The following is a 25,573-nucleotide window of genomic DNA, read 5'->3' on the forward strand; positions in this document are numbered from 1 at the left end:
GTCGAAAGAGGCGCGCAGCGCTTCGTCGTGGGTCAGGTGTAAAAATGATAGGCCCGTCGCGCGTGCGCGCGCGTTGCCGCCGCCGCTAGCGTAATTAAGCCATCAGCGAGTCGCGCTCGTTAGGACAGTAGGGGTGGCGAGGAATCGACTGCCCGGCCAGCGTCGACGCCGTCGGTGACGCCGAAATGGGAGCGGCGGCCGAGGCGACGAGGGATCGACTGCGAAGAGCGCGCGTACATCGCGACCCCCCCCCCCGTCCCCCCCGCTTGGGAGCGGCGCGAAATCGCGCCGCTGCCGACAAAATCTGTGAAGGGGGAGGATGGAGCTCGCGGCGGAAACTGGGGCAAATGCGCGAGCTTTGCAGAGGGACGAAAGTGGGCGCCCCTCCTTCGCGCCCGTCGTCCTCCGTCGCGACGCTGTAATTACGCGCTCTGCGGCCAGCGCTGTCGCGCCCGACAGAAGCCGCTACTCGGACGCTCGCGCAGAAGAGGAGCGGGTGTGTTTTACTGGCACCAGCGCGCTGTCTTCGGAGAAAGCGCATCTGGCAATCCCAAAAGAGCAAGAAAGCTGGGGCTATATTGCTGTCGCGCAGCCAAAAGAGAGCATTATCCCTGCACCCGCAGAGCAGCCATCAGGGGGGTTGAGAAGTGACGAACCCAATGTAGGCGAACGTCAGGCCTGGTGAAGAAAAGAGCACGAGCGCAGTTTGGGATTTCGAACACGATTAGTCTAAACCGCAACAGAGGTAAAACGCGGACAGCAGGGGCAGAGCACTAAAGAACACGTGCTCGCGGCTCTTTCATTTCTTGCAAGTATAGTCTAGTTCCTGGTTGTCGCCCACACGCGCACTCGAAAGAGCTACATCCCAGCTTACAAGTTAAAGGCGTCATCCGTTTCCGGCCTCTCAAACCGCGCACCCTCTCAGACACTGCGCGCACAGCAGTAGTAGTAGTAGTAGCAGCAGCAGCAGCGAACTCGCGAAACAGGTGCTCCGATAGACGCACCCCTCCCCCCCCCCCCACTTTTACAACGCTTCCCAGTTGCCCTTTCTCACAATCCCGTCAATCCCGGAGGATGACAGTGACGGAGATCGGCGAGAGCGAAGGCGGGGGCCCCGTCAGGCCGCCAGGGCAGCGGCTCAATCTACGTGGCAGACCTCGGATCACGAGCGAGAACCCCCGTCAACGTCTCATCTGACGCTACTAACGGGCTCCGATCTAACGGAGAAGGAAGAAAAAAAAAAGGAGCGAATCGGCGACCGATCGAGTGTCAAAATAAGAACAATCTCTCCGCCAGCCGGAGAGCCGCTGAGTGTAACTTGCCACTGCTATATAATCGCGTCTTGTGGCGCGCGCACGAAAGAGGGCGGCGGGTAACGGACCTTTCGACCTCGTTATATATTTTTGCCCGCAACAGCAGCTTCCCGTCGCACTTCAACTGCGCAAAGAAGGGTGCCGCCGCGCCTGTCTGAATTCGACAGCTCCGGAGAGAGATAACAGCGGCAACAGTGCAGCTTGCGAGACCGATAACGAGCGAGGCGCCTTCGACTCGCCGACGGCACGAAAAGAGCAGCTGTGTGTGCACCTCCATCCCCTTCTGCCCTTTTCCACGTACAAATGGAAAGAACGCAGTGCTTGTGCAAACAAGAGAAGCCGGTGCACCGCCACTGGCTTATCTTAGCTTTTCTTTTTTTCTCGTGCAGTTCATTTTTTGACAAAAGACTACGATACTGCAGCAAGTTAACGGTAAGGCATAGGGGGTTTGAGCAGGGTCTCATTGACTGCGAAGGCATTAGTGGACGTGAGCATTTGCGCGCGATGACACATGTTCTGCCTCCGCCTGAATGCGGTCAGAACAAAGCAAGTTCAGTCAAAGGAAAATGGAGAAAAGAGAAAGAAAACGTACAACGAAAAAGTCCCAGTGTTGCCCAAAAGGCGACGCATCGATTGCGATAGCAAATTAGTAGACAGCTATACGAAGTAAGGATAGTAGTTTCATCGACCGCATAAACTTGTAAACATTCGCTTACTAACTAAATTAACAAGCGTGGTGTCACGCACGCACGTACAAGCAAACACGAACATACTTCACTCGATGACCGCGGAAACTCACTGTCGAAACGCTGGTGTGAAGAGCCGCGGCAGAAGCAGCGAGCGAATTGACCTTCGTGCTGCCTGCCGCTTCAACGCGAACTAAAAGCTCATCCACACGGGCAGCTGACAGCGATCGCCCGAACAAGCGAGTCGCAAATGGCCAATTCTACTGTCGCGTGACCGCAACTGCCAAAACTGCCAAACCAATCAGACGTGCAGAAACGCGATGTACATACACTGATACTTATTTTGCGTGGCGATGCATTCGTCAGCAGATGGCGAGTGGGACGGTCACACTTGCCTGTGTGAGCATCGGTCGCCTTCAGTCGGTTTTTGGTCGCCAGCCGCAAATGGTCGCGCGACCTCCCCAAATCGGCGGTGTGTATGAACCTTCAAGCGGCGAAAACACAGCGCACGCGAAGCTATGAGCCGTCGGCGCAACTAGACTCCGTACTAATCGCAGATCGCGTTCAAGATACCCACACGCCCACGCCGTAGCAGCAACCAACGTTACTACAATAGAGCTGAATCTATTCTAGTAACGTTGGCAGCAATCGCCGGAGCAGAACGACCTTCCCCCTCCCTCGCCTCCTACCCCAGTGCCTTGCGCGAGACGCAACATGGCGCGCTTCCTCCCCGCTTTCCTCCCTTGCGCGGACGAGATTCGAGCCGCCCTCGCCGGCTCACCCACGCACGCTTTCACTCGCACATACAGCACATGGTGCGTGGCGATGACGTCATTGCCCTTCGACTTTATAGGGAACATAACGGCGACACCAACGGCCGAAATGCGCCTGGAGTGTCCGTGTAATCGCTATTGCAATTAAAAACGACGCTGATGGAAAACGCAATCACGCAAGCAGCCCCACTCTTGTCTCGCGAGTGACGCGGAATCAGGAGGTCGGGGTAGAAAGACAGGACAGGAGAGATACGAGAGACGCGACACGGCGTTCGAAGGAAAGAAAATGCGGAAGCGAGATTAATATGCAAAAGGGAGACAAAACAGAAAAAAAGAATAAGGATAGGCAATGGAGAGGGAAAGGCAGTGCGAAAACAACAACAACAAAAAAGTGCCCTTTTGACGTCCCCGTCGTGCGACAAGGTAAAAGTGGAGATCCAAAATACAGCAAGAACAAGCCGCGGCCAGCGCGAGCCCAGAGGCGGATGATGGCACAGTTGACGATGACGTCGTACGCAACGACCCGTCCCGTGGTGCCGTCATCGCCGAACGCACCAATGCCTCCCCGCCCTGCCGCACGCCGGGGGTGCGAAATCGAGAACACGTGTCGGGCCGAATGACGACGAAGGAGGGGTGACTACACGGCAGGGGGGGGGGGGAGGGGGGAGGGCGCAGGACCCAGGCAAACGGAAGCTTCCGCCCTCTGCTGCCCGCCGGACAGCCGTCCATCCCGCCCGCGCTGTGCAACGAGGAATCGCACGGCGTTCGTTCGCGCCGCCAAGACGCCCGCCAGACGGGTGAAGGGAAGAAAAACCAGAGAAACGGGCCACACGCACAAACACGCACGCACGCAATCGTACGGATGGGGTGACGTGCGACGGCCTACACCACCGAAACGAGAGCACGATGGGGGGGAAAGGAGAAGCGAGAGACGGTCCGAGCGCCTCCCTCTTTGCTTTTCCTTTTTCTTTTTTTCGTCCCCTCTTCGCGGGGCCGCAGTGTCTGGGGCGGCCAAAATAGAAGGTGTGGCTGCCGGCGGCCCCGGATTCGTGAGCGCGCCCGCGCGCACCGCCAGAAACGGCGGCGGCGGCGACGGCGATTAGATCGCCTTCGAGAGGAAGGCGCGCCGTGATGCCTCACTTCGACGCCCGCGCTGAGAAAAGCCGCAGCAGCGGCCTCGGCTAGAGTAGTAGTAGTAGTAGTAGTAGTAGTAGTAGTAGTAGTAGTAGTACTAGTAGTAGTAGTAGTAGTAGTACTAGTAGTAGTAGTAGTAGTAAACGTTATTTAGGGGGGGAAAAATGTGCGATGAACTTGGGCCCTCAGTCCAGGAGCCCGACGGAGGACCGCGGCCTAGCGAAGACGAGCCGATCCGTCATTCTCGGCAAGCTGTCCAGAACGCAGCTACACTTTGATGCAACGAGTCAAACAAGAGAGAACAGCGAGAACAATACGCGAATGTCCCAAGGCACGGGAGAAGGGACAAAGCGCTCCGTACAGTCTCCGTGTTGCGCGCTGCTGTTTTCCGAAATTCGAAAATGCGTAAGCTCTATTTTCTTAGATCTTACTCATTGAGTAGCCTCCCTACGACACACTGGCACCAAAGCTGACTTACGCCGGCTTGGGTGACACCGCACCACTTTGTAATTCAGTCCCACATAACTGCCCCGAATTAACAAATCACTCACGCGGTACTTGCGTAGCACACGCTGGTCGCTTCTCTTGTGTCGGACAGCGCGAACGGGCGCACGCTACAATCCGGACCGTAAGGTTCCGATGACGTCACTGCGGCTAGATACGATCTGCTATGTGATATGCGAGCCGATCGCTTCAAGAGAAAATAGACTAGTGCACCAGCATCTCTGTTTTCTTTTGGTGTTGTTTAAACCACGATTGACTCCTTGCGACGAAAACCAGCGAATAAACTTAATCGTGATTAGTAGTAGTATCCTCCTCTTGCAGTTGAGTCGGGCCTCTTAATTTTTCAACCTTCAATAAAAGTGGCTTTCCATTTCTAACCTCTTTACCTTGGCAACGGGAAAAGAAGGTAACAACGGAGGAAAGCGGAGCGAGTTGCTAAGGGTTGATGGTGCGAAAGGTTAGGCGTTGAAATCACGGATTCAAGAACAAAACGCACTACACAAACGGGACAACGTAACATTTTTTTACATCCCATCTGTGGCCTATATCGCCTGTTACGAGATCGCCTGTCGCACATTTCTCTGCATCCCTCTCTATACGTTACGTTACCTACCCAACCACGATAGTGACCGGGCAGGTCAACAGGATAGTCGAAGCACTGCGGCCAGCCAGCCAATCTCGACTCTCTCTGGCGTAAAAACACTAAAAAACAATCCCGCGCGAGGCACCTCTCGAAGCCTCAATGACGCTGCACCGCATCGGCGAAGCAAAATTTATGGGGTTCCTTCTCGCTGGAGCAGAGCAGACCGCACGCGAACCGAAACCCCCATCGCACGGCCGCCGCCGCCGCCGCCGGCCCCGAGAGACGGAATGTTCACGCGGCTTCCGCCGGGCCAATTAAGCCAATACATTATACGACGACGCGCCGTCGATAGACCAATCGCGTGGATCCGCGAATCGCTCCGCAATCGACCCGAGAGAAGAGCGAGGCATTTTTGGCCACAGGCCGCGCTCACCTTTCCAGTGCGTTGCAGCCGAGGGAAAAACAACAACAACAAAAAGTATAATGGAGGCGGCCGGTCGTGTCGAGGTAGGATGAGGTGGAAGAGGTCGCCTCTAAAGCGCGCGCAGCTCCCAATGTTGTTGTCGGGCGACGGGAGGCGAGCAGAGAGAACACCGCCCCCGCCGCCTCTCGTTCAGCATTCATTCACGGCACATCGATAACTACTACACGCTACTTCAATCGGCGCCGCCAAAGCGAGTTTCCTTTTCTTTTTCTTTTTCTTCCGCATCGCGAAAGAGGAATGAATCCGGCGGGCGCGCTGCTTGCGACACCCGCGCGAGTTTCCGAACAGGTACGGTGCTACCATTATACGCGCCGACCGTGAACGGTAGGGGCCCAGAGAGGCTGCGCAACGGCGGGCTGAACGCGCATTCCTTCCTAGCTACGCCGATTACACCACGGACTCCCGCTCTTGATGAGCGCCATTAAAGGCGACGAGGGAGGGGGGGGGGGGGGGGCTCCTTTCGTGCGCGCCGGCAAGGCGTTTTACGCCGCGGCATCAGAAAGCGCGCGCCGCAAGCGTGTCCACCAAAGGACGCGAGTAGCATGATGCGCCACAACGACACGACTCCGAAGCGAGCAGTGACCGCTTCACGCGACTACTTTCTGTACGCGCACAAATACACGGCGAGGAAGTTATAACGCCGACTCGGCCCCAAACGCGCGAACTTTGCAACGCGCGCAATTACCAATTAGCAGCGAGCAAAGGAGGGGCCCCGCTCGCCGATTAAGCCGAGAGAGAGGAAGCCCCATAAACGTGCACGCCGACATGCCACTGCAGCAACCGTGACATACCCTCAGAGATGCGAGGCACTCAGTCCAAGATGGAGCCGGCACCGAGAAGTCTGCGATGATGCTTGCTGGGCACGTCATTACGGAGTCGCGGCGGACAAGCAATGGCGTTCCGGTGCGCTGCGCGGAATCGCCACAGCGTATAACGCGCGCCGCCGGCTGCGGCTCGGACTCGTATGCGCACGCACTGTATACGGCCACGCCCCCGTACCGGTCGCCATACCAGGACCAGCTTGCGGGTCTGCTATATAAACTCGTCGTGCTTTGACAAACTGGATTTCCTCGGGAGACGGGGCATTGCTTTCCCATGGTCGCTTTCACATATACTAAAGGTAGATCCGGTTTTATTCTTGTTTTTTTTTTTTACCCTTTCGTCATTGGCTCGCGCGGCGCCGTGAACACTAGTCGGCCACACGGGGCGTAAGAGGCCATTATAATCACTGGAAGAGAACACAAAATACGGTCAACAAGAGCCTCTAAAACGCGGACCGCAGCCGATCGTGACCTTTCGTGTAGACTATACCATTCAAAATTATTTTTCATTAGAAACCTAAACTATCAAGAGTAGTTTTCTAACATTCCCGAGCCTCACCGGAACTCGTGCTCCGCCCTGAACGAGTAGGCAGCGGTCAAGTTCCGCGCCACGTGAAGCGGCTCGGCACCTTGACAGCGAGTTTGCTACCGTTCGCACATACTAAATTGCATGCACATTGGAGTGTATCCGGTACTTAGTAATTTTTCGTATTCGAGGCGGCCACGTCTACGGCGGATCCCGCACGGTCACTTTTTCCCGCAGTCACAACACGCTGGTCAAGCACGCCGGGAACCAAAAAAAAAAAAAACCGAGATAGAGAAAGAGGGGCCGGACGTTGAGAGAGAGGAGGGTCAGGCAGCACGCCCGCAAGTCAGGCAGACGCGCTCAACGGTGCACGATCCGCCGGTGGTGGTGGTGCTGGCCACGTCATCGGATCGGGCCCGAGAGAGAGCTCCGGGGGCGAAGCGGTACAGGCTTAGGCAGACACCAACCGCTGCTACGACGAAGCATCCGCTGATGCCGCGCATCGCGCAGGTGAGCCACAACCGGAGAACGCCACGTGCCGAGAGCGGCGGCCAAAAAAAGAAAAAGAAAATGAGGGGGGGGGGGAGAAAGAAGGAGGCATCCGCGCCGTCCTTCCGCGACCTCGGCGCGAGAGAGGGAAATGCGCCAAAACAAACGCGCCGCCGCCGCCGCCGTGGCCCTCGAGAGAGACGACGCAACCCAAACAAGCAGGAAAAGCGTAATAATCGGCCCCCTTACGTCGCCGACTGACTGGAACTGCTGCTGCCTCAAGCGCGTGGCGGAAGAGTGCGGCACGCATGACGTCCACTCCCCCAACCCCCTCGTCACCGATGGCCAAGTGCGCTTTCCTTATTATTTGCCTTTGCCCAGTGCAATTTTTTTTCTTTTCTTTCGCCCTTCCTTCGTGACTTGACAAGAGACCAACCCTTTCAGCTTCCCGAGTCTTCTCGCTTTTTTTTTTTTTCTTCACCGCTCGCCACTCCGAACAAATTCTCCTGGGGGGAACATCGCGCGTAAGGTTCGCAATCCCTCTCTCTTTTCACACTTTGCCGCGTATTTTGTTTGTTTTGTTTCCCCGTTGTGAAGCGTTCAACAGCCCATGTCGTTCAGAAAGCGTTGCTCTGGCTTCCCCTGCACAAAAACTATCCTGGGCAATTCTCTAAAGCGGGTGCCGTCTTTCGAACAATCGCCCTAACCTATTTAAATTGCAGCGCAGACAACTGAAAGGGAAGCCGCGCAGCTTCGGCGCGGCCCTAAAGACAGCGTCCCGAACACCGCCGAGCTCGGCGGCGCGTTCGCATCAAGGCTACTAAACCTGCGCCCAGGTCCCCGCCGACTCTTCCCTCGCCGGTCCCGTGGGAACGCGCTGCGGTCTGTATGTGAGAGCGCGCGCGCCCGCCGCGACGAGCGTTGGCGGCGCGCCGTCGCAGAGCACTGTGAACCGTGACGGCATTTGGCGCGGCCAACTCCGTGACACACTCTTCCTCCTCTTTTCCCGCGTTATACCGCTGCTCACTTGCACCCCCCCCCCCCGTCTGGCAGCCCAGCCATACTACTCCCCCCCCCCTCCCCACTCCATTACATCTCTCCAGGCCCGTCTCATCGACGACGACCACGCTGGTGGAGCACGGGCCATCACCTACACCGAACAAGCGCAGCGTCAAGGTTCGAATGGACCATCGCCAGAAGTCGCGTCGCGCATTTCTTACCTTTCCTTTTTCTGCCTTTGATTTCCCGTACTTCGCGATGTATTTGTGCCTACCGGGGAGGAAGTGCGGCCGCATGACGGCTCGATCGTCGCACGGGACATATACCGCGTGCTCGTACGCAGCTTTGGCGACGGCGCCAAGATCGGCCTCTAGCGAACCCGTGACGCGCGGACGTGCGTCCGTGAAAAAAAAAAAAAAAAAAAAAAAAAAAAAAAAGCCGCGGGGAGCGATTTCACAGGAGCACGCACCGAAGATGGCAAGCGAAACCAGAGGCACCGACGAGACTTCACAGACAGGCAACTGCCGCGCGTGCTCGAGGCCCTCGGCGATCGGTATTCCGTTTCATTTCACACGCCGTTTTCTTTTGCGATGAGCATCGGCGCCCCTTTTCATACACACGTCGATGACGACGACGCGCCTCGCTTGCGCTTCGCAGAGGCGGTGCCTGTCCCGATGGGAAACGCGCGAGTGGAGCGCTTTCGGCGAAGCAGCGTTCGTACCGGAGCAGCCGTCCACGGTTACAAAGACTATAGCGATTCCGAAGACGAATTTCGCGCGAGAATGCCAAAGAAAGGAAAACAAAACAACAACAAAAAAGAACGACCGCAAGAGAGAACGCAAAAGAAAAAGAAAAGGAATAAAGCGAAGGCTACGCATATAGGCAGCAGCCCCCCCCCCCCCACCCCCTAGGAGACAAGAAGAAAAAGAAAGAAAGAAAAAGGACGAGAGCACCAGCGAGAGAAGATAGGAAAGCGCGTCGAATAGCAATAGCAGCAGGCTAGGACCACCACACCACGCCCAACGAAGGTGAGACGAACAGGCCACAAGCACAAGCCCCGGATAAATTTCGAGGACTGCGGTAAAACAATATTAACAAGGAAAAATAGGAGGGAGAGTATGAATGTGTGAGAGAGGGAGAGGTCGAGAACGCAGTTTCGCACGCGCGACCCCTTTCCAGCGGCAGGAGAGAGAAAAAAAAGAAAGGAAAGACGAAGAACAAACAATCTTGGGGCCTCATTTCAGAAGCGGCGCATTAAAACGGAACCTCTGGGCGTTTGGAGCGGCCCTCTACTCTCCGCCAGAAGCGTCGAGAACGAGGTGTGCGTAAGAGAAGACTGTGGAGCCCCAGAGCGAACAATGAAACCAGCGCCAAAGACACCCGCGTGCTTGGAGATGATGAAACAGATAACGAAGGAGAACAAAAAGAAGCAAAGAACAAAGGCCAAGGGCCTTATTCGCAGAAACAATTTCCACCGGCTCTCTTCGCCTCCGATTTTGGGGGGGGGGGGGGAAGAGGCGTGATCGAACGCCAAAGGAGAAACACTCGCGCAGGCACCCCGGACAAACATACCACGGAGGGTCCCAACGCAATGGCTGGTCGCGGTTCTCATAAACAGCAGACCGCGGAGGCAAAGACACCGCCCTGCTCTCTGCGCGCCCATCGGGGTCCGCTGCATCTCCGCGAGCGAAACTGTCTCTGTGAACAGCAAGGCCCTCGGCTTCCGAAAGATAGAAAAAGCACAGCCGTGTCGTGAAAACAAGGTCGAAATTTGGCCCGGAATGTCTGCCATATGCCTCAAACAACGAAACGAGCTTTGGCACTAAACAGAGCTTGCCTTGCTACAAAAAAAAAAAAAATACAGCTCGCTAAAGGCTCATTCACACTAGGCCAACACGACACCGATATCGGCCTGCCGACTGTCGGCGACAGCGTTTTTTACTTCGTGTCGGCAGCTCTATGTCACACTGTACCGACGCCGACAATCTGCCGACGGTCGGCGGATAGCTCGGCGTCGGTACAGTGCGACAGAGACGACGACGCGAAGGTACAAAACGCTGTCGCCCACAGTCGGCAGACCGAAATCGGTGTCAGGTCGGCCTAGTGTGAATGAGCCTCAACGGTTCAGCTCAACCGGGCTCCACACAACTTACAAAGCGTTCCCTTGCCTCCCAGGTCAGTAGCGGTTGCAAGAACATAAAAAAAAAAGAACTCGCGAGCACCTTTTGACATAAATGATTCTCGTATCAATGACCATATGCAAAAAAAAAAAAAAAGAACATGTTGCTGCGCATGCACGACCAAGGGCACTTCTAATAACGTAATCGGGACCATAAACTATCAGAACGAATTGTTCCAATTCAACAACTTCTCCCCCTTTACCACCGGGGAACCCTGCCTTCTGCCAGAGCCTGTGGGGGAAGGGTGAGGGGGGGGGGGGCAACTACGATGACCAAGAATTTTGTCCTAAACGCGTGGATCCTTTAGCCTTGGACCTGCTTATCGAATGTCCTCAAACGCGAAGTTGTTCCACATGCGAAACGCGCCTATTCGTCGTGGTGCGCGCGGGAGGACAAGCCGTGACATAAACAAAGAGAGTCCCTAATGCAGACGGAACAACTTCCCGCCAGCGGACGCAGACAAGCTTCAGAACGCCGGAGACAAGCGCTTGTTTACGACCCTCTCCACGTCCCGGTTGCGCGCGCGCGCGCGTGAGAGAGAGAGAGAGAGAGAGAGAGAGAGAGAGAGAGAGAGAGAGAGAGAGAGAGAGAGAGAGCGATCACAGCAGCGTAACAACGCGGCGAAAAGGAATGTCCAGGAGAGCTGGTTGCGACGTCGCGCGCAGCACATGAGAAGGAGACACCAGGGTGGGGGCGGGGGGCAAGACGCTCTCAAAACAAATGAATAGTACGAATTAAAACAAATAACGCACAGCTGGGGGCAAGAAAGCTTCCCGTCGGAGTCGCAAAAAAAAAAGAGCACACGAAACACGACCGGGTGCACCCGATTCGAGCGAGAACGAAAAGCAACGGGGATCGACGCGTGTAACACGGGGTGCGCTTTCGAAAAGCCGCGGAGGCAACAACGACTACGACGTCAGCTCCGCGAGGTGGGAGGAGGAGGGCGAACAAGAAGAAGGAAAACAAGAATAATAAAGGACTTCTTTACGGCAGCCGTGGGAAACATTACGCGCTAGTTTCTCCAATCTGTCTGCCCGTCGCGGGGAGCGCTTCTCAGTCCTGCCACACACACACACACACACGCCCCTCCCCGTTTTCATCCGCGTTTTCGCGCAAGAAACTCGACGCCGGTCGAGACATGTAGGGAGGGAGAGGATCGCGAGCTCTCTTATTCAATTTCAAGCCTTGCGGCTCTCATCTGAAATCCGCACGCGGCGGCTGCGCCCTGGAGAAAGCCAGCAGCATCGAAACGCAGGCGAATAACCGAGCGAGATATTTCGTTCGCCTTCCTATATACCCCCGCTGCTGCTGCTGCCGCCGCGGGCTGTCAAATACGGGCTGGGTGGGAGGTCTGAAGGAGAGCTGTGGCAGTTCGATTCCTGGGCGCTCTCCGCCGCTTACAGCGCTCGCCCACAAACAAGCAAGCCGCTGGGAAAGAATCGAGCGACAAAGCAAAGAGGGCACAGGCCAGTGCAGTAGCGACGCGCGGATTTTCCTTTCCTCCGCCTCATATCGCTTTTCATTTATGGATCCGGCCGGAGAACCGGGTCCATGCCCCACGGGCATGCATTCTGCTCCTGCCGCGGGCGTTGCGTGAGTTGCGACGGAATGCGCGAATAAATATATTGGCCGTGCTGCACTGTACAAACAGAAAGCGCGCGAGCCAATGACGCGACAGGGAAAGCAAGCGAGAGGCAGGCAAGCAGACCCGTGCCTACACCGGCCGACGAATGTTTGGAGATCGCGCGACTATGACCGAGAGCAAGTCGGAACTGTTTGGTAGGCAGAACTAGAATACGCATAGGCTTTGGGCTTCGCGACTCTGTACTTGGAACGATCGTCATCCTCTGACAACTGCATTTATCTTTAACCCCTCCCCACCCACCCACCTCTTTTTCTTTATTTGGGCGGGCAACGAAGCATGGGCAATTCTCCCAACGCTATACGCCTAGAATGTGTGATGCGGACTGTCATTGGTGGCCACTTCAGGAAAGCACCTGAACTATAAGGGATCCTCGTAACGCCAACGTAAGAAGAATAAGAAAGCGAAAAAGGAGGGGAAAAGACAGCTCGTGTGCAATAAGCACTAAAGTGTCGGGCGCAGAAAACTTGAAACCGCAATAAAGACCAACGTGGGCCGGGAGGAAGGACAGTGCAATACGCTGTTCGAACGAGAGCACAACGTCGATTTAGGTGCGAACGATGCCGGCAGTGGAATCTAGTTCACCACGTAAACCTGCTCCTAGTCGTCCTTTAGGAACGTGAGGACTCAACGCTCTTTCAGGGCACTACGCTGCACTCGCAAGTGTTGGCCAGGCCATGCACTGTGGATATGGCTGTAACGGCAAGACGGTTTGAAGACAAGAAACAAGCGCCGTTCCTATTTCTGCCGCAGCCCATCAGTGCGCGACGAGCACAGGAGCGCGAGGAGTAGTAGCTCTGCCGGCGCAACAACAACAACAACAACACACACACACACACACACACACACACACACACACACACACACACACACACACACACACACACACACACACACAGAGACACACACACACACACAGAGACACACACACACACACACACACAGAGAGACACACACACACACACACACACACACACACACACACACACACACACACACACACACACACACACACAAGCGGTCGTTGTACGACGTGGTGTCGAACGCGACAACGGAGTCTCTCCCACGGCGTCCCCCCGCACATCCGCACGCACGTGCCGAGGAAACACGATTAAATCGCGAGGAGGGGTCGCGATGAGACGAAGCAAGGCAGGAGGAGGAACGGGTGAGACGGGCTATCGCCTCGTCACTATCTCGGACTCGGGGCCACATTTATAGAACCTGCCGCGTCGCGCGCGCGAGCACACGCACCACGACGAAGCAACGCGATCGCGCTGCGGCAGCAGCCACACTCCGATCCGGCACTCCAATCTTGCGGGGCAAACACACCACCACACTCGTGCCGTCGCAGCATCCTGTCAACAAACGCGGCACCGCCGGTCCGGTTATCTCGTCTTCGCGGCGACGGCTTCCTCGGGAGCGGCGCGCGTCTCCGCTCCCGAGCGCGAGTGGAGCACGGTGGACGGAGCTCGCACCGACCAGTATAGCATACTGACCCCCAGCCCTCCCAACCCCCCTTTCCACTGTACTCCATCCACAGAGCTGTCCGGACAAACGGCGAGCAGAAGTAGCCGAATGCCCTGCTCTCCCACCCTTCATCCACATCGCTGAATACGACTGAACATAAAAGTACACCCTTGGGATACGTTCGAATAGCTCCACCGAGCTGCTCCGCTCGCGGCGGGCTACAATAGCACTCTCCGTCACGGCGACAGCAGATGTCAGCCACCGGCGGCATATCCCGTGATGTGGGCGCTCGACATAACAAGGTGTCTATCGGTAGCGGCACCTCGTCACGTGGACAGTATTGTTCGCCCGCGGACCACCGGTTTGGTAAACGAGGCATAAAGCGACCGCTCCCTTTTTGCACACGTCTTTTCAGTCTGAACCGTCCCAACAAGACCCCACGTGCCTACGAAGTCTGGCAAATGCCTGCTCACTTCTCTTGCCTACTTGGTTGCAAGAGAGAGAGAGAGAGAATGAGCGAAAAACATCTTGCGAAAAAAACCCAAGACTGAGCTTTCGGTGTTCCGTTTCTCGGGAATTCGGATTTTAACAGGCTCACACGCACCGTCATAAGTGATAAGGCCCTTAGTTGCGAATCTGCCACTAAAAGCCGTACTCTGGCTCTTCGCGTTTTCAAGGTCGCCACCAGTTGAGCACCCAGAAACGCGCCGTCAGACCAAGCGAGAGTTTCGACAGCCAAGGAAGAGATTAAAAAAAAAAAAGCTCGTCTCGTTCTCACGTGAGCTCTCTTCACGGCAGCTCAGACCAAGCAAAAGTTCGAAAAAGCTTCGGCACGTCGTTCTCACGCTCGATCGAAATAGAAGCGCGCGCACCCATGCAAGGCTCTCGCGGCGGCACCCAATCCGACGGCAGCGGCGGCGAGGGAAGCGCCCGCCTTCGCCCTCCGTCGCCGCATCGCCTTTCATTCGCCCAGAGAACAATCTGCCCGCGAGGGCTGAAACAATCGCAGAAGAGGAAATACCGCACGCGGCCGCCTCTTATGCAACCAGAACGACGCTTCCACAAACGAACAGCGGAGGAGAGCGTGGAAGCCAGAGGCGCAGAAAGGGACTGAAACAACAAAACAAAACAAAAATGGGGAGACAAACGACGGGAGTCGAACGAAACGCGAAAGAAAAACAGCCCCCAAAATAGTCAGGCGGCGGAGCCGTGGAAACAGCGGAGAGTCGTTGCGCAACGATCGCGCACGCGCTCGGGGTGTCACTTTGTATCGCGCGTCTCCCTCTCCACCAACCGCGCTTTCCCCTTGATCCGAATTGCGTCACGTCGCGTATGGAGCCGCCCACGCACTAAACGGACCGCCGCTGCCGGATAGGCGCCGATCGCGCGCTACAGTGGCCGGCCGCCCACGAAGAACCGAGCTGTTGATGGCGCGTCGACGCCGCTACGTAGTCGACTCGTGAAGAGCGAGTACAGTCCGACGGTGGCGTGGGCGCGCGCGCACACGTTACGTGACGTTAGCGAGAACAACAGCGTCTGTAGTTCGACCGATGGTTCGACGAACTGGCGCGGCCAACGTAACCGGACGCGCCCGGCGTCGGTGCGACGCTCGCCCTAGCGAGGAGCGAGCTACATTGAGGGTAAAGCGCAGTACAGAAGCCCCGGCAACGCCTGAGCCAAGGACACGGTCAAGGCGTAAATGAAGCATTTAACATTGAGACAGAGGAGAAAAAAAAATTAACGTCAGCAAACTTCTCTACCTTTTTTTAACGAAAGCGTTTGAAAAAGAAACCTTGAAGGGAAAAAATAAATAAATAAATAAACGTGGGAGCGGAAAGGGAAATCTGCCGCTATTAGCATTACGATCATCTCGGTAGGCTAGGGGCTTAACGTGCGTGATGGGCGCTCGAACGTCGGACAACGGGGAAACGTTCCTAACGTGATCGTTTTGCAAATAATGGTGGACCCGGTGTATGAAGTCAGGCAGTGCATCACCCGGCAGAAACGCTTCGAAAGCATGACTCAATTATGCGTAACAAAACGCCATTCCGTCGCCGTCACGAGATACAGTTTACACGGAACGTGTCCTACGCTTTTGAGAGTTGATGCCCTACACAGGAGTTATACAAAGCTATCCTGCAACCAAGCCGCAATCTCGAAAACCCCTTTATTCGCTGCCCAACGCCTTTTTCCCCCCCGCCCGGACCGCAACACGCCGACAAGTTTAAAACGTTCACGTTCGATAAACGGTACTGCGAAACGAAAAGCAGCACGCGCAAGTATATACGGCGGCCGACTGCTCGGAGTCACCACCAGTGACGGCAAAGGCTTTTTAAAGTAAAGCCGGATCGTGCGGTACTATAAACGCGAGCCAGACGCCGTGAGGCCGAAGGAAGAGCAACGGATGGCGGCGGCTCGATCCTCAAATCGCCCACGACAACGAAGCACTCACACAGTTGCTCTCCGCGCTAGCGTCGCGTTTTCATCTCTCGCCTCGCTGCGACGCCAGGGGCGACGACGAAGACCACGCAAGCCAAAAAAAGAAAAAAAAAAAGAAGAGCGCGCGCGAGTTCTTCGTGTACGGGCCGCAAGCGGCGGGGAGACGTATGCGTAAAAACGATGGCCTCCGGAAGGATTTGCATGCGGATCGTTTGTCACCGAGGCCGATCACGCTGCACTCCGCTCCCTCGCTCGCCGGCGCCGCCCTTCCCGCCGAGGAGCTCGGATCAATGAGCGGCTGTGGAAACGGATGCGAGTTAAACGCAACAACCGACCGCGACGAAGAGCCGAAGGAAGTGGCCAGATGAACTGCGCCCGCGACGCGCCAAAGGGGTGAGAAGCGGATAATAAGAGCACAAACAAAAGGCGGGAACAGACTATAAATATATATATATAGGCAGATACGGAGCGCGCGCGGTAATCATCGCCGGGCGGAATTATTAATCCGTCGCTTTTTATCTCTCTCTCCCTCTCTCCTCGGCGTCGCACTTCCGGCCGCGAACCCGGCGCCTCCGTACCCCTTTGCGCGCAGTCACCCCGTTTATTCGCCGTTTCCGTCGATTGGGCGGCGGGTGTATATGGGAGCGTGGGCGGTGAGGGCCTCTTGCAACCCGCCGGCGTCACAGGCACGCGCGCTCCAGCGACCGCATCCAACCAGATGACTTCCGGCCGCCGGCGCTACAGCGCGCGTGGCCCCGCCGTCGCAGCCCCCCCCCCCCTTCTCCCTCTGCCATTGCCTCCGGTATACTGTATACTAGGGGGGCGCAGCGCTGATTCACTTCGCCAGAAAGAGCTGGCCGTCGGGTCCCTGGCCCGGCGAGACTGATGGATGGGTCGCGACGGCAGCGCCGAATTGCCCGCCACGAGGCCCCCCCCCCTCCCCCCCTGCCTGCTCACAGGCACACAAGTGAGGGGGCTTCCCTGACCCCAGACGTGGTCGGACGGTGGGTGCTCTTCTGCGGGAATAACAGAACGCTCTGCCTGCAAGTATATTCATCATCATCATTCCTATATTTACGTACACTGCAGGACGGAGGTGACCATTAAACCAGTCTTGCGCCAGCTGACACCATCCTATGCGTGCAAATTTACCAATTTGGCATTAACGCCTAAATCTTCCGCCATCCTCGACTGCGTTTCCATTCCCTTAGCACTCATTGCGCAAGTCTAGTAGAACACCGATTATATGCTGTTTTTGCTTTATTTTTGGTAACGGTAACTAACCATCGCGTGACACTTGTTCAGGACACAGTTCTGCGGCGTGCGCTGTGAAACAAGTGCGTATCACAACCTCGGTTAATAATAGCGCCCAAGCAAGACGTCCCACATTATGCCTGCAGTGCAACCCCCGGGAATTTCAAGAGAAAAATCAACTAACCCGACATAAACGAGATGAGTGTCACATAACCATAAAAAAGTAAACACAGTCAGCAGGCACAGCAGTCGTCTACCCTGCTTGTCTCAGGATCCACATATAGAAAGACATGATGAGGTTTCCGAAAAACGCGGTGCGCTTTACACGCCAGTTCTTCAACAAGAAAGAAAGAAATAGCTGACAGGCGAATCGTTTATGCTTCATCGAACAAGCGCGCCCCCGAGAAATGCCGTCGTCGTTGCTCCCAAGAACGACGCTAACAACGATGCTTTCTTTTTTTTTCTGGCACAGCGATCATCAGCCCCCCCCCCCCCCCTCCCTCCGCTTCGTTTACAGGCACCGATATGGGAAGCGAAGGGCAGCGTCAACGTTCCCATTCCACTCGTCTCTCACTCGCTGCTCGATATGAAACCGGCAGCAAGCTCTTCGCTTCTCTGCCCAACTGCAGACGCTCCCTCATTTCATCATCGAGACCCGAAAAGAAGAGACAGACGGTTTCGGGTTTCTTCGAAAGGCGCGCTCAACGGATGAAACGGCTTCGCAGGTTGCGCCAGCTGGCGAAGCCCGCCCTCCGTGACGACTTCCGATGCAATCGGGCAAGAACGAAATATTTGAAAGAGAAAAACAAAACAGAGAAGCACAAGTGGAGGTCGGGAGGGGAAAGAGGGTTACGAGGAGGAGGCTGAGAAAAGGGAGGAATGGGACAAAATAAAACGCTACGAACGACTGCGCCACCATCACTGCCACCAACGAACTGTCAGTGCCGTTCGCGACGCTGGCGCACCGACCGACCGAGACGACGTGCCCCCAACGCTCTGCCACCCCCCCCCCCCCCCCCCGTTCTTCTGCCCAAACAAGCCGTGTCAGCTCAGCTACCGTCTCGTCGTACGAGCCGGTGAAACGAGCTTTAAGAATGGGAGTTTGGGGACGGGACGTCGCAGGATGAAAGAAAGCACGGTGTCACGGGGAAGAACGGCCTTTTGACCGACTACGCGAGAACGGGGGGAAAAGAAGACGAAGGGAAACCGAGAAGAAAGGCGGGCACCTGGCTTTCCGCGTTCCGCCGCTGCCCGTTTCCCCCTCCGGCGCCTAAGTAGCCACCCCGCGCGTCCTCTGAAAGAAGCAAGGACAGGTCCGCGTTCCCCAGCAATGCCGCCGCTGCTCAATGAAACCGCCCGCCATGCATACCGGCCTCGCGTTCCGTGAATAGGAGCGAGAAGGGGAGCGGCCCGCTCCCGCTTCGGGGAAACCCGCCTCTCCTTCCACAGCTGAGCCCGCTACACCGCCTGCTTAGGCTCGCTCCTTTCAACTTCCTGCACTTCCCTTTCTCGGGAAACCTGGCGCACGGCTTCACTCGTCGTTCTGGCGACGCAGCTGAGGCCGCACCACCGAGGGAGCTAAAGCGGAGAGAATGAAGAAAAAAAGCAAGAGGAACCATTTGGTGCAACGAACAAAAAAAAAACGCGCACCAGCCGCCGATGCAAAGTAGCGTGGGACTCTCGAGAGCGGTTCATGCAGCGAAGACGGAGAAAGCTTTGAACGTATTTGAACGAGAACACATGCGCCGCGAGCGTTGGGGAACAGGAGCCCCCAGTCAGGTCGGGAGGAAAGTACAATAGAGAGAGGCAGGCCTACAACGCCACTGGGGAGAGGGTGCCTCCTTTTCGGAACCCCCGCCTCCTCCCCCCGACCTTCCAACGTACCAGCTCTCCATCTTTACCGAGCGGTCCCACAACCCAAGCGCGACTACTGCTTGCACGTTGTGGAAGACAGGTGGTGCGGGGTTCCCGAGGTGCCGAGCCACCTGCTCTCGCGAGAGAACCAGGTGGTGTTCGTTCACCGGCAGATTGCAAGGGCGATTCAGAAGCCGCAACGGAAAGGAAAAAAAAAAAAAGTAAGAAACGGCGAGCACCTTCTCCTACACAGCGGACCGGTTTCCCTCCGCGCGGTGTTGGCCTCACATCACCTCCTGAACGAGAAGAGCTCGCTCAATGAGCACCGCAACCGTTACGAGTGCACCCCATCATTGATTACGAGGAGCAGCCTCGTCGTACACTCAAGGAGGCCGGCGGGGGTGGGGAGAGAAAGAGCGAGGAGGAGGACCGCTGCTGAAGACCTTCGTGCAGAACGCCGACGACGACGTAACGCGGGCTGTCACAATCGCTCACGAGGCAGCCACGTCGTCCTGTCCTTCGATACGCGCTCCGAGACGCGAAGAGCGGAATGCTTTCGAGTCATCATCACCATAATCAGCCTGGTTACGCCCACTGCAGGCTGATGATGACTCGAAAGCATTCGAGTAGCGACTGGCAAAGGGTCCTAACGCGAAGGTTAGGCAACAGCAGCTCAGGGCGTGCGCGCTCCGGACACACCATACAGGGCGACCATTGTTAAGTTTCACGTAATTCTAGTCCCTGAGCTGGATTATTCAGAGAGGCGAACATTATTTTCACAGGAAATCGAAACACATGTTCAATTAATTAACATAAGTTCGCTAATTAACTTCATAATTAGATACGTTACAGTGCATATGTTAATTTGCGATTTGTAGCCGGCGAGTTTCAAAGGCGTATCCACTTGGAATGAATTTCCAGAGTCGCACCAATCTGGAGATGTGCGCCATCGAAATCGCTGTCAAGATGCCTAGTTGTTTCACTTACTTTTTTTAACGAAATGCTCCCTTATACATTGAAATACAAAAGTAAATGGAACGCCCGTGTATTCCGTCCGGCACTTTGGGAAATAACGCTTCGAAACTGGTGTCATCCTGCGAATTCTTCTCAAGTGGAGACACACATGTTGCAAACTCGCCGGCTACAATCCGTAATATGCAATACGTGCCTTAAAATAAATAATTAACCAGCTAATGAATCACTTCTGGCTAATTACATTTAATCAGTCGAATATATACTTCGATTTCGCGTGCTAATAGTATCCGCCTCTTCCAATAATCCAGCTCAAGGACAAGAATTATCCATCTGCCACAGGCTATTAAAAAAATTTCCGCAAAACTTAAAAAAAAAAAATGATCACCTCGCACATTCACGACTTGCTGGGACGAGTTTTCACAGTCGGCTTCTCGTCTTGTTGCTTTCCCCCCCCCCCCCCCCGCCTTATGGGGAAATCTGTCACAACGCGACACCTTTGCCCCAATCAACAAGGGGTGCCTTCATTTCCCGTCTGTAAAGCAGCCCACGCGCTTCCTCAAGCCATCGAACAACGCCCTCGTCCGGCGCTATATTACGCGCGACGACAAGCACGTCGCCGACGGCCTTTTGGCGGCCACGTGGCGCAGGGCAAACGAGGGTGCACTCTTCGCCTCTCCCCCAATTTCTCTCTCTCTCTCCCTTTCTTGCCAGCGACGGGGGCAACTGGTCTGTAGAGAGGGAAAAAAAAAAAGAAAGAAAGCGCCTGTCCGCGCAGCCAAACAACGCAGTCCCGAATGGAGTAGCGTGCCGGACGGGAAGAGAACGGAACAAACACACAGCATCCAGGCAGGGCGGCACGCAGGGGGACAGGCGACCGTCTTCACGCCTCATCGTGGCGGAGGACGAAGAGGTCCGTCGTCCTAGAGCAGCATCGCGCGTTCCACCCCCCCCCCCCTCTGTGCCTCCCCGAGATGCTGCTCTATATTTGTCGGGACGGACGGACTGTTTGCACCGGCATTCGGGGGCCCCTCCGACATCTCTGCCTCCAGCTCCTTCCTCCGCCTCGTCTGCTTCATCCTTCGAGTCTCTCTCTTCGCCGCAATGCTCTCTCTCTCTCTCTCTCTCTCGCCCTCAGATCCACAGGAAAAAGGACCGCGGGCGCCTACAAGTTCGCGCATTCCGCCCCCCCGCACCCCTATACTCCCCACTTCGAGGAACGCAGTCAAAGGAGCCGGCGGCGGCTGGGGCTTACTCAGAAGTTGAAATGCCGGGAACGCCGGAGGACAGCGCAGAATAGACAGTGATTGAGAGAGGAGGACGGCGGGAAGAAAAAAAAAAAAACTAACACAAGCCGCCCACCTAAGACATGCCGCGAAAAACCTTCATTTCCGCACTTCGGTCGCGGAGAGAGAACAAAGCTCGCGAGAAAAATGGTCTCTCTGCAAAGGAAGTAACACGGTAGATGAAAACGGGGTGGGAAGGAGGTCTCGCGTTTGCCCCTCCGCCTCTGATCCCAGAAGAGGTTAGGTTCTCAAGCGGGCAGGAAAGAAGGGGGTTTCGTAACGAGGGCTGCATAGCGCCTTCCCCCGTTCAGGACGGGCAAGAAAAACTCGGGAGGCGGCCGAAATTAGCGAGGTTTTTGCTTCTTCTTCTGTGCCCTTGTAAGTACCGCTGCGCGGGATTCCACGCACGCCGCTCGGGAGACCGAAAGAAGGAATTTCAAGGTCACCATGCAACCTCTGCGATGAAAACTCTCTCCCTCGCGGCCATTCACAGCCCGTTAAGTGAAGTGGCAAAACCAAACTGACTGTGTCTCCGCACGTGTTTTCGGTGCGGCGTCCGCGCGTTCCCTACACCCTGCGCGACTTACATCGCTGAAATTTTGGTCCGAGTTTGATAGCAAAGGAGCAGACGCCCAATGGAACTGCGTCTCGTGGCTGTCGCACCAAGTGAAACAGAGGCACCGACGGTCGGGCGACGCTATATGATATAAGTAGGCCGGGAACGCGCCCGATGTGGTTTACCTTTGGGAGCCCAGAACCGGTGAGCCAAACCTGGCCCTGCCGCCACGTTGGGTCACGACTCACAAGTGAGACTGCAACCTCCAACAACTGTGCTTCTGCAAAATCCAAGCCCACGAACGCGTATACCATCGCCCGTACGCCTACTCTCTCTCTCTGCAGAACAGCGCAAAACGAGGAGGTCAGAGCAATCGCCTGCGCCATTGTACGTCATACTTCTATCGATAGATATTTTCCTCTGTGTGTGTCCTCGAATCTACGGCAGCTATGCTCTTGAGTGCCTCTATGGAAGAACCCGGGCCACCGTTGGCGATGCCTCTGGGAGGTATCCAAAGAGTCGCATCTTCAATATATCAAAGAAGAGGCGGCGCAACGATACAGGTGCAGGTGCTGGCTGACGCGATAATAACGCCACTCGTGATAGAGGAAAATAACCGGGTTAACGCGCTGCACCTCGAAATATGCCGCCCGATCGAGCCAGGCGCCGAGCGAAACCCGTGAACTCGGGTGCGCAAAAAACGAATCACTACGCGAGCTGCGTGCGGGTGATGGCGTACGACGAGTCAGCACTCCGCGCAACTAGGTTTTCCGCAAGACGTGACGGAAGCACATACCCCCCCCCCCCAACCTCGCCCCCGCTGCGAGCACGCCGGAGGCAATGGGAAAGGTGCTGAGTGAGACTGACTGGCACGGGGCGGGTTTCACCGAATGCGCGGAACCTTTATGCAGAGGGAACGAGCTGACGACAGTGCGCGATGAACGAGTTAAAACCGTAACAAAGGACAAACCAAGGCTGTTTCCTTCCGGCTCCTCCTGTCCAAAGTGGGATTCTAACAACGATGGAACCGCAAGTACAGCTGGGTCACAGAGCGATGTGATACAGCTGGTCAGCGCGACGTTGGAAAAGCAAGGAAAGCAGCAGTATCAGTTACGGATCAAACGCGAGTAGTTTTATTTCTGATTGAGAGGTGGAAGTGTGGCGAATGATGTGACGCGCGGAAAAAAAAAAAAGGATATCGGCGGTGCAGCAACACGGTAGGTTATATATAACAACTGACGTGCGGCCATTCAATGAATGGTCGGTCTAGTGTTGACACTAGACTGGGGGTTTCCTCTGGAGCATAAGGGGCGGCATTTGTCCTGTAGTTCGGCTCATTTGGGATGCCCTGCTGATGCTGATAACCAGTTTCTTCACTCGACCCCGCAGCACGGCAACGACGACGCGCGGCGAAAATTCTATCCCTACACACACCGAGAGCAAACGAAATCGCTACGGAACGCGGCCGCCCCTTATCGCGCCTGCCTGCAGCATTCGCGATCGCGCGACAGCCCCGTTTCTGGCCGACAGCTGCTAGGCATTGTAGCAGCGGAGGGAACGCAATTCTTCACCATCACTCACGAGTGCGACACAGGCTGCTCCTCTTCCACATGGAAATACTCTCGCCATCTTTCGCCGATCCGGTCACGCGAGAACGCCAGTGAACGTATAGCGTGTAGGCAACCTAAGGTACCTAAAAAACAACCTAAAACCTAAACCTAAAAGGCCACCTAAACAAGCAGCAGAATAAAGAAAACAGTTCGCACGCGTCCTCCGATCACGCGTGCCGCCAAGCAGCGTGCACTAAGCATGGAGAGGAGGAGCCATCTGTCGCCTCGAACATCAGCAACAAGGCGGAAAGCCTGGGTTCGGGCCACGGGCGAAGACGACGACGAACATGTGCGCGCAGGCGCCCGCACGTCGGACGCCAGCAACGCCGCTACTTCTGCCGCCACAAAACACGAGCAGACGACGCCCCGGGATCGCGAACGCGCGAGCTCAGAAGCCGCAGCAGCGGCCGTCTCCGCAAGGCGGCGGCCCCCCGAGCGCAAAAAAAAAAAAAAAAAAAAAAAAAGAAGTAAAAGCGATAAGACAGAAATGAACTCCGCAACGCTGTCAACACAGTTGCGCTTTACTCGCGAATATGTCACCAACGTCTCCATCATCGCGTTACAAATCCAAAGGCGCGTTTATAGTCCGACGTTACCGGCGCGCGGGGGAGCGTCGCTCGACGCCGGACGCGTTGCGTTTGGCCGCGTCCGGTCACGTTAGCTGAGTCATTTGCGTCGAGCTATAAACGCTGCTGTTCTCGCCAACCTGACAACGTGTGAGCGCGCGCTCACGCTACGTCGGACTATATTCGGCCCTTTTACACACCAACGGTCGCGCTGTCAGCCTAACCGAGTGAGTTGCGTAAGCTTCAATGTGCCTCGCAGTGAAGCAACAGGGAACGCGTTACGGGAACGCGTTACGGGAGCGCGCGCCACGCGTGTGCGTTGCTATATTTGCATTCCTAATGAGAAAGGTTCTGCTTTGCACAATTACGCGCAATTTATGATGATGATGACGACGATGATGATGATGAAAAACTTTATCCCTCTTTAAAGGGAAGGGGGCAATGGAATAGAGCAATTTAGGAAGCAGCCACACAACACTGTCGGGCCAGTTGATGCACATCAGCTTCGTGTAACAAGCTGTGTTCGTCTCCATCGTTCCCGTGCAAATTAAACGCGCGAAAACGCGTAGAATACTTCTCGTATTGCCGGCACGCACTTACACTGCAAGAGCGGCGATTACTGTCGCGAAATTCGCGACGCAATCGCTCCCATCACGGATACGCACAACCGCGATCGGGAAGGAAAGCCCACAAAAGCAAGGAAAAGACAAGCGTCGTCGATCGGGCGCAGGGTTCGGACGAAGCAGCAGCAGCAGCATTCTTGGCAAGCCGCATGCGCTGCGCATCTCCACACTCGGCACTTGTTGTTATAAGGCAGCGGCAGCTTTTCGGGAGAACTCCATCTTTGTCGGGAGGGCGGGCTTAGGGAATCGATCTTACGTGGCTTCGGGGAAAAAAAAGAAGAAAAGAAACGTCCACACACCAAGCCCTGACGCTTTATTTATTCCGCGGAGTTTCCTAGAAAGCTTACTAGAGGAAACTCTGGCGCTACCATTGTTTAGCTATATAATGGCGATGACAGGTAGTGACCCCCCCATGTATCTGCCTAATCACGCTCACTGTTTCAGACGCTTTTGCGGCGTTATTTATAACGCTTTATCTTCCTAAATTCCCAGGCAATCATACTTTTCCGAACAGAGCGAGCCGATAAGGATGTGTGGACACGCACATTCACTGGGAACTGTTGCATTAAAGCGCAATTTAAAACAAACGCAACTGTCTGAAAACGACAATTAGCGAAGTGACAAAGCCGTCGAAGCCACGAGGTCGAAGCTTAGAACAAATCCATGTACTACCCACAACACCACCAAAGGTAAACATACGGCAGATAACTGCCTAGTTGGGGACAACTGAATTAAAGAGAAGGAACTCTCCAACAAAACAAAAATTTATTTTAAATATCCCCGTCGTTTCGAAGCCCGACAGGCTCCTCCTC

General features: G+C 55.6%; 1 protein-coding gene across 2 annotated transcripts in view; it reads right to left on the bottom strand.

Annotated features, from left to right (window-relative positions):
- The window catches only part of crp (transcription factor cropped), a 68,696-nt gene that overhangs the window by 28,033 nt on the left and 15,090 nt on the right, over positions 1-25,573 (bottom strand). The window lies entirely within an intron of this gene.

This window comes from Dermacentor variabilis, chromosome 4, assembly GCF_050947875.1.
Source record: "Dermacentor variabilis isolate Ectoservices chromosome 4, ASM5094787v1, whole genome shotgun sequence".
Lineage (NCBI taxonomy): Eukaryota > Metazoa > Arthropoda > Arachnida > Ixodida > Ixodidae > Dermacentor > Dermacentor variabilis.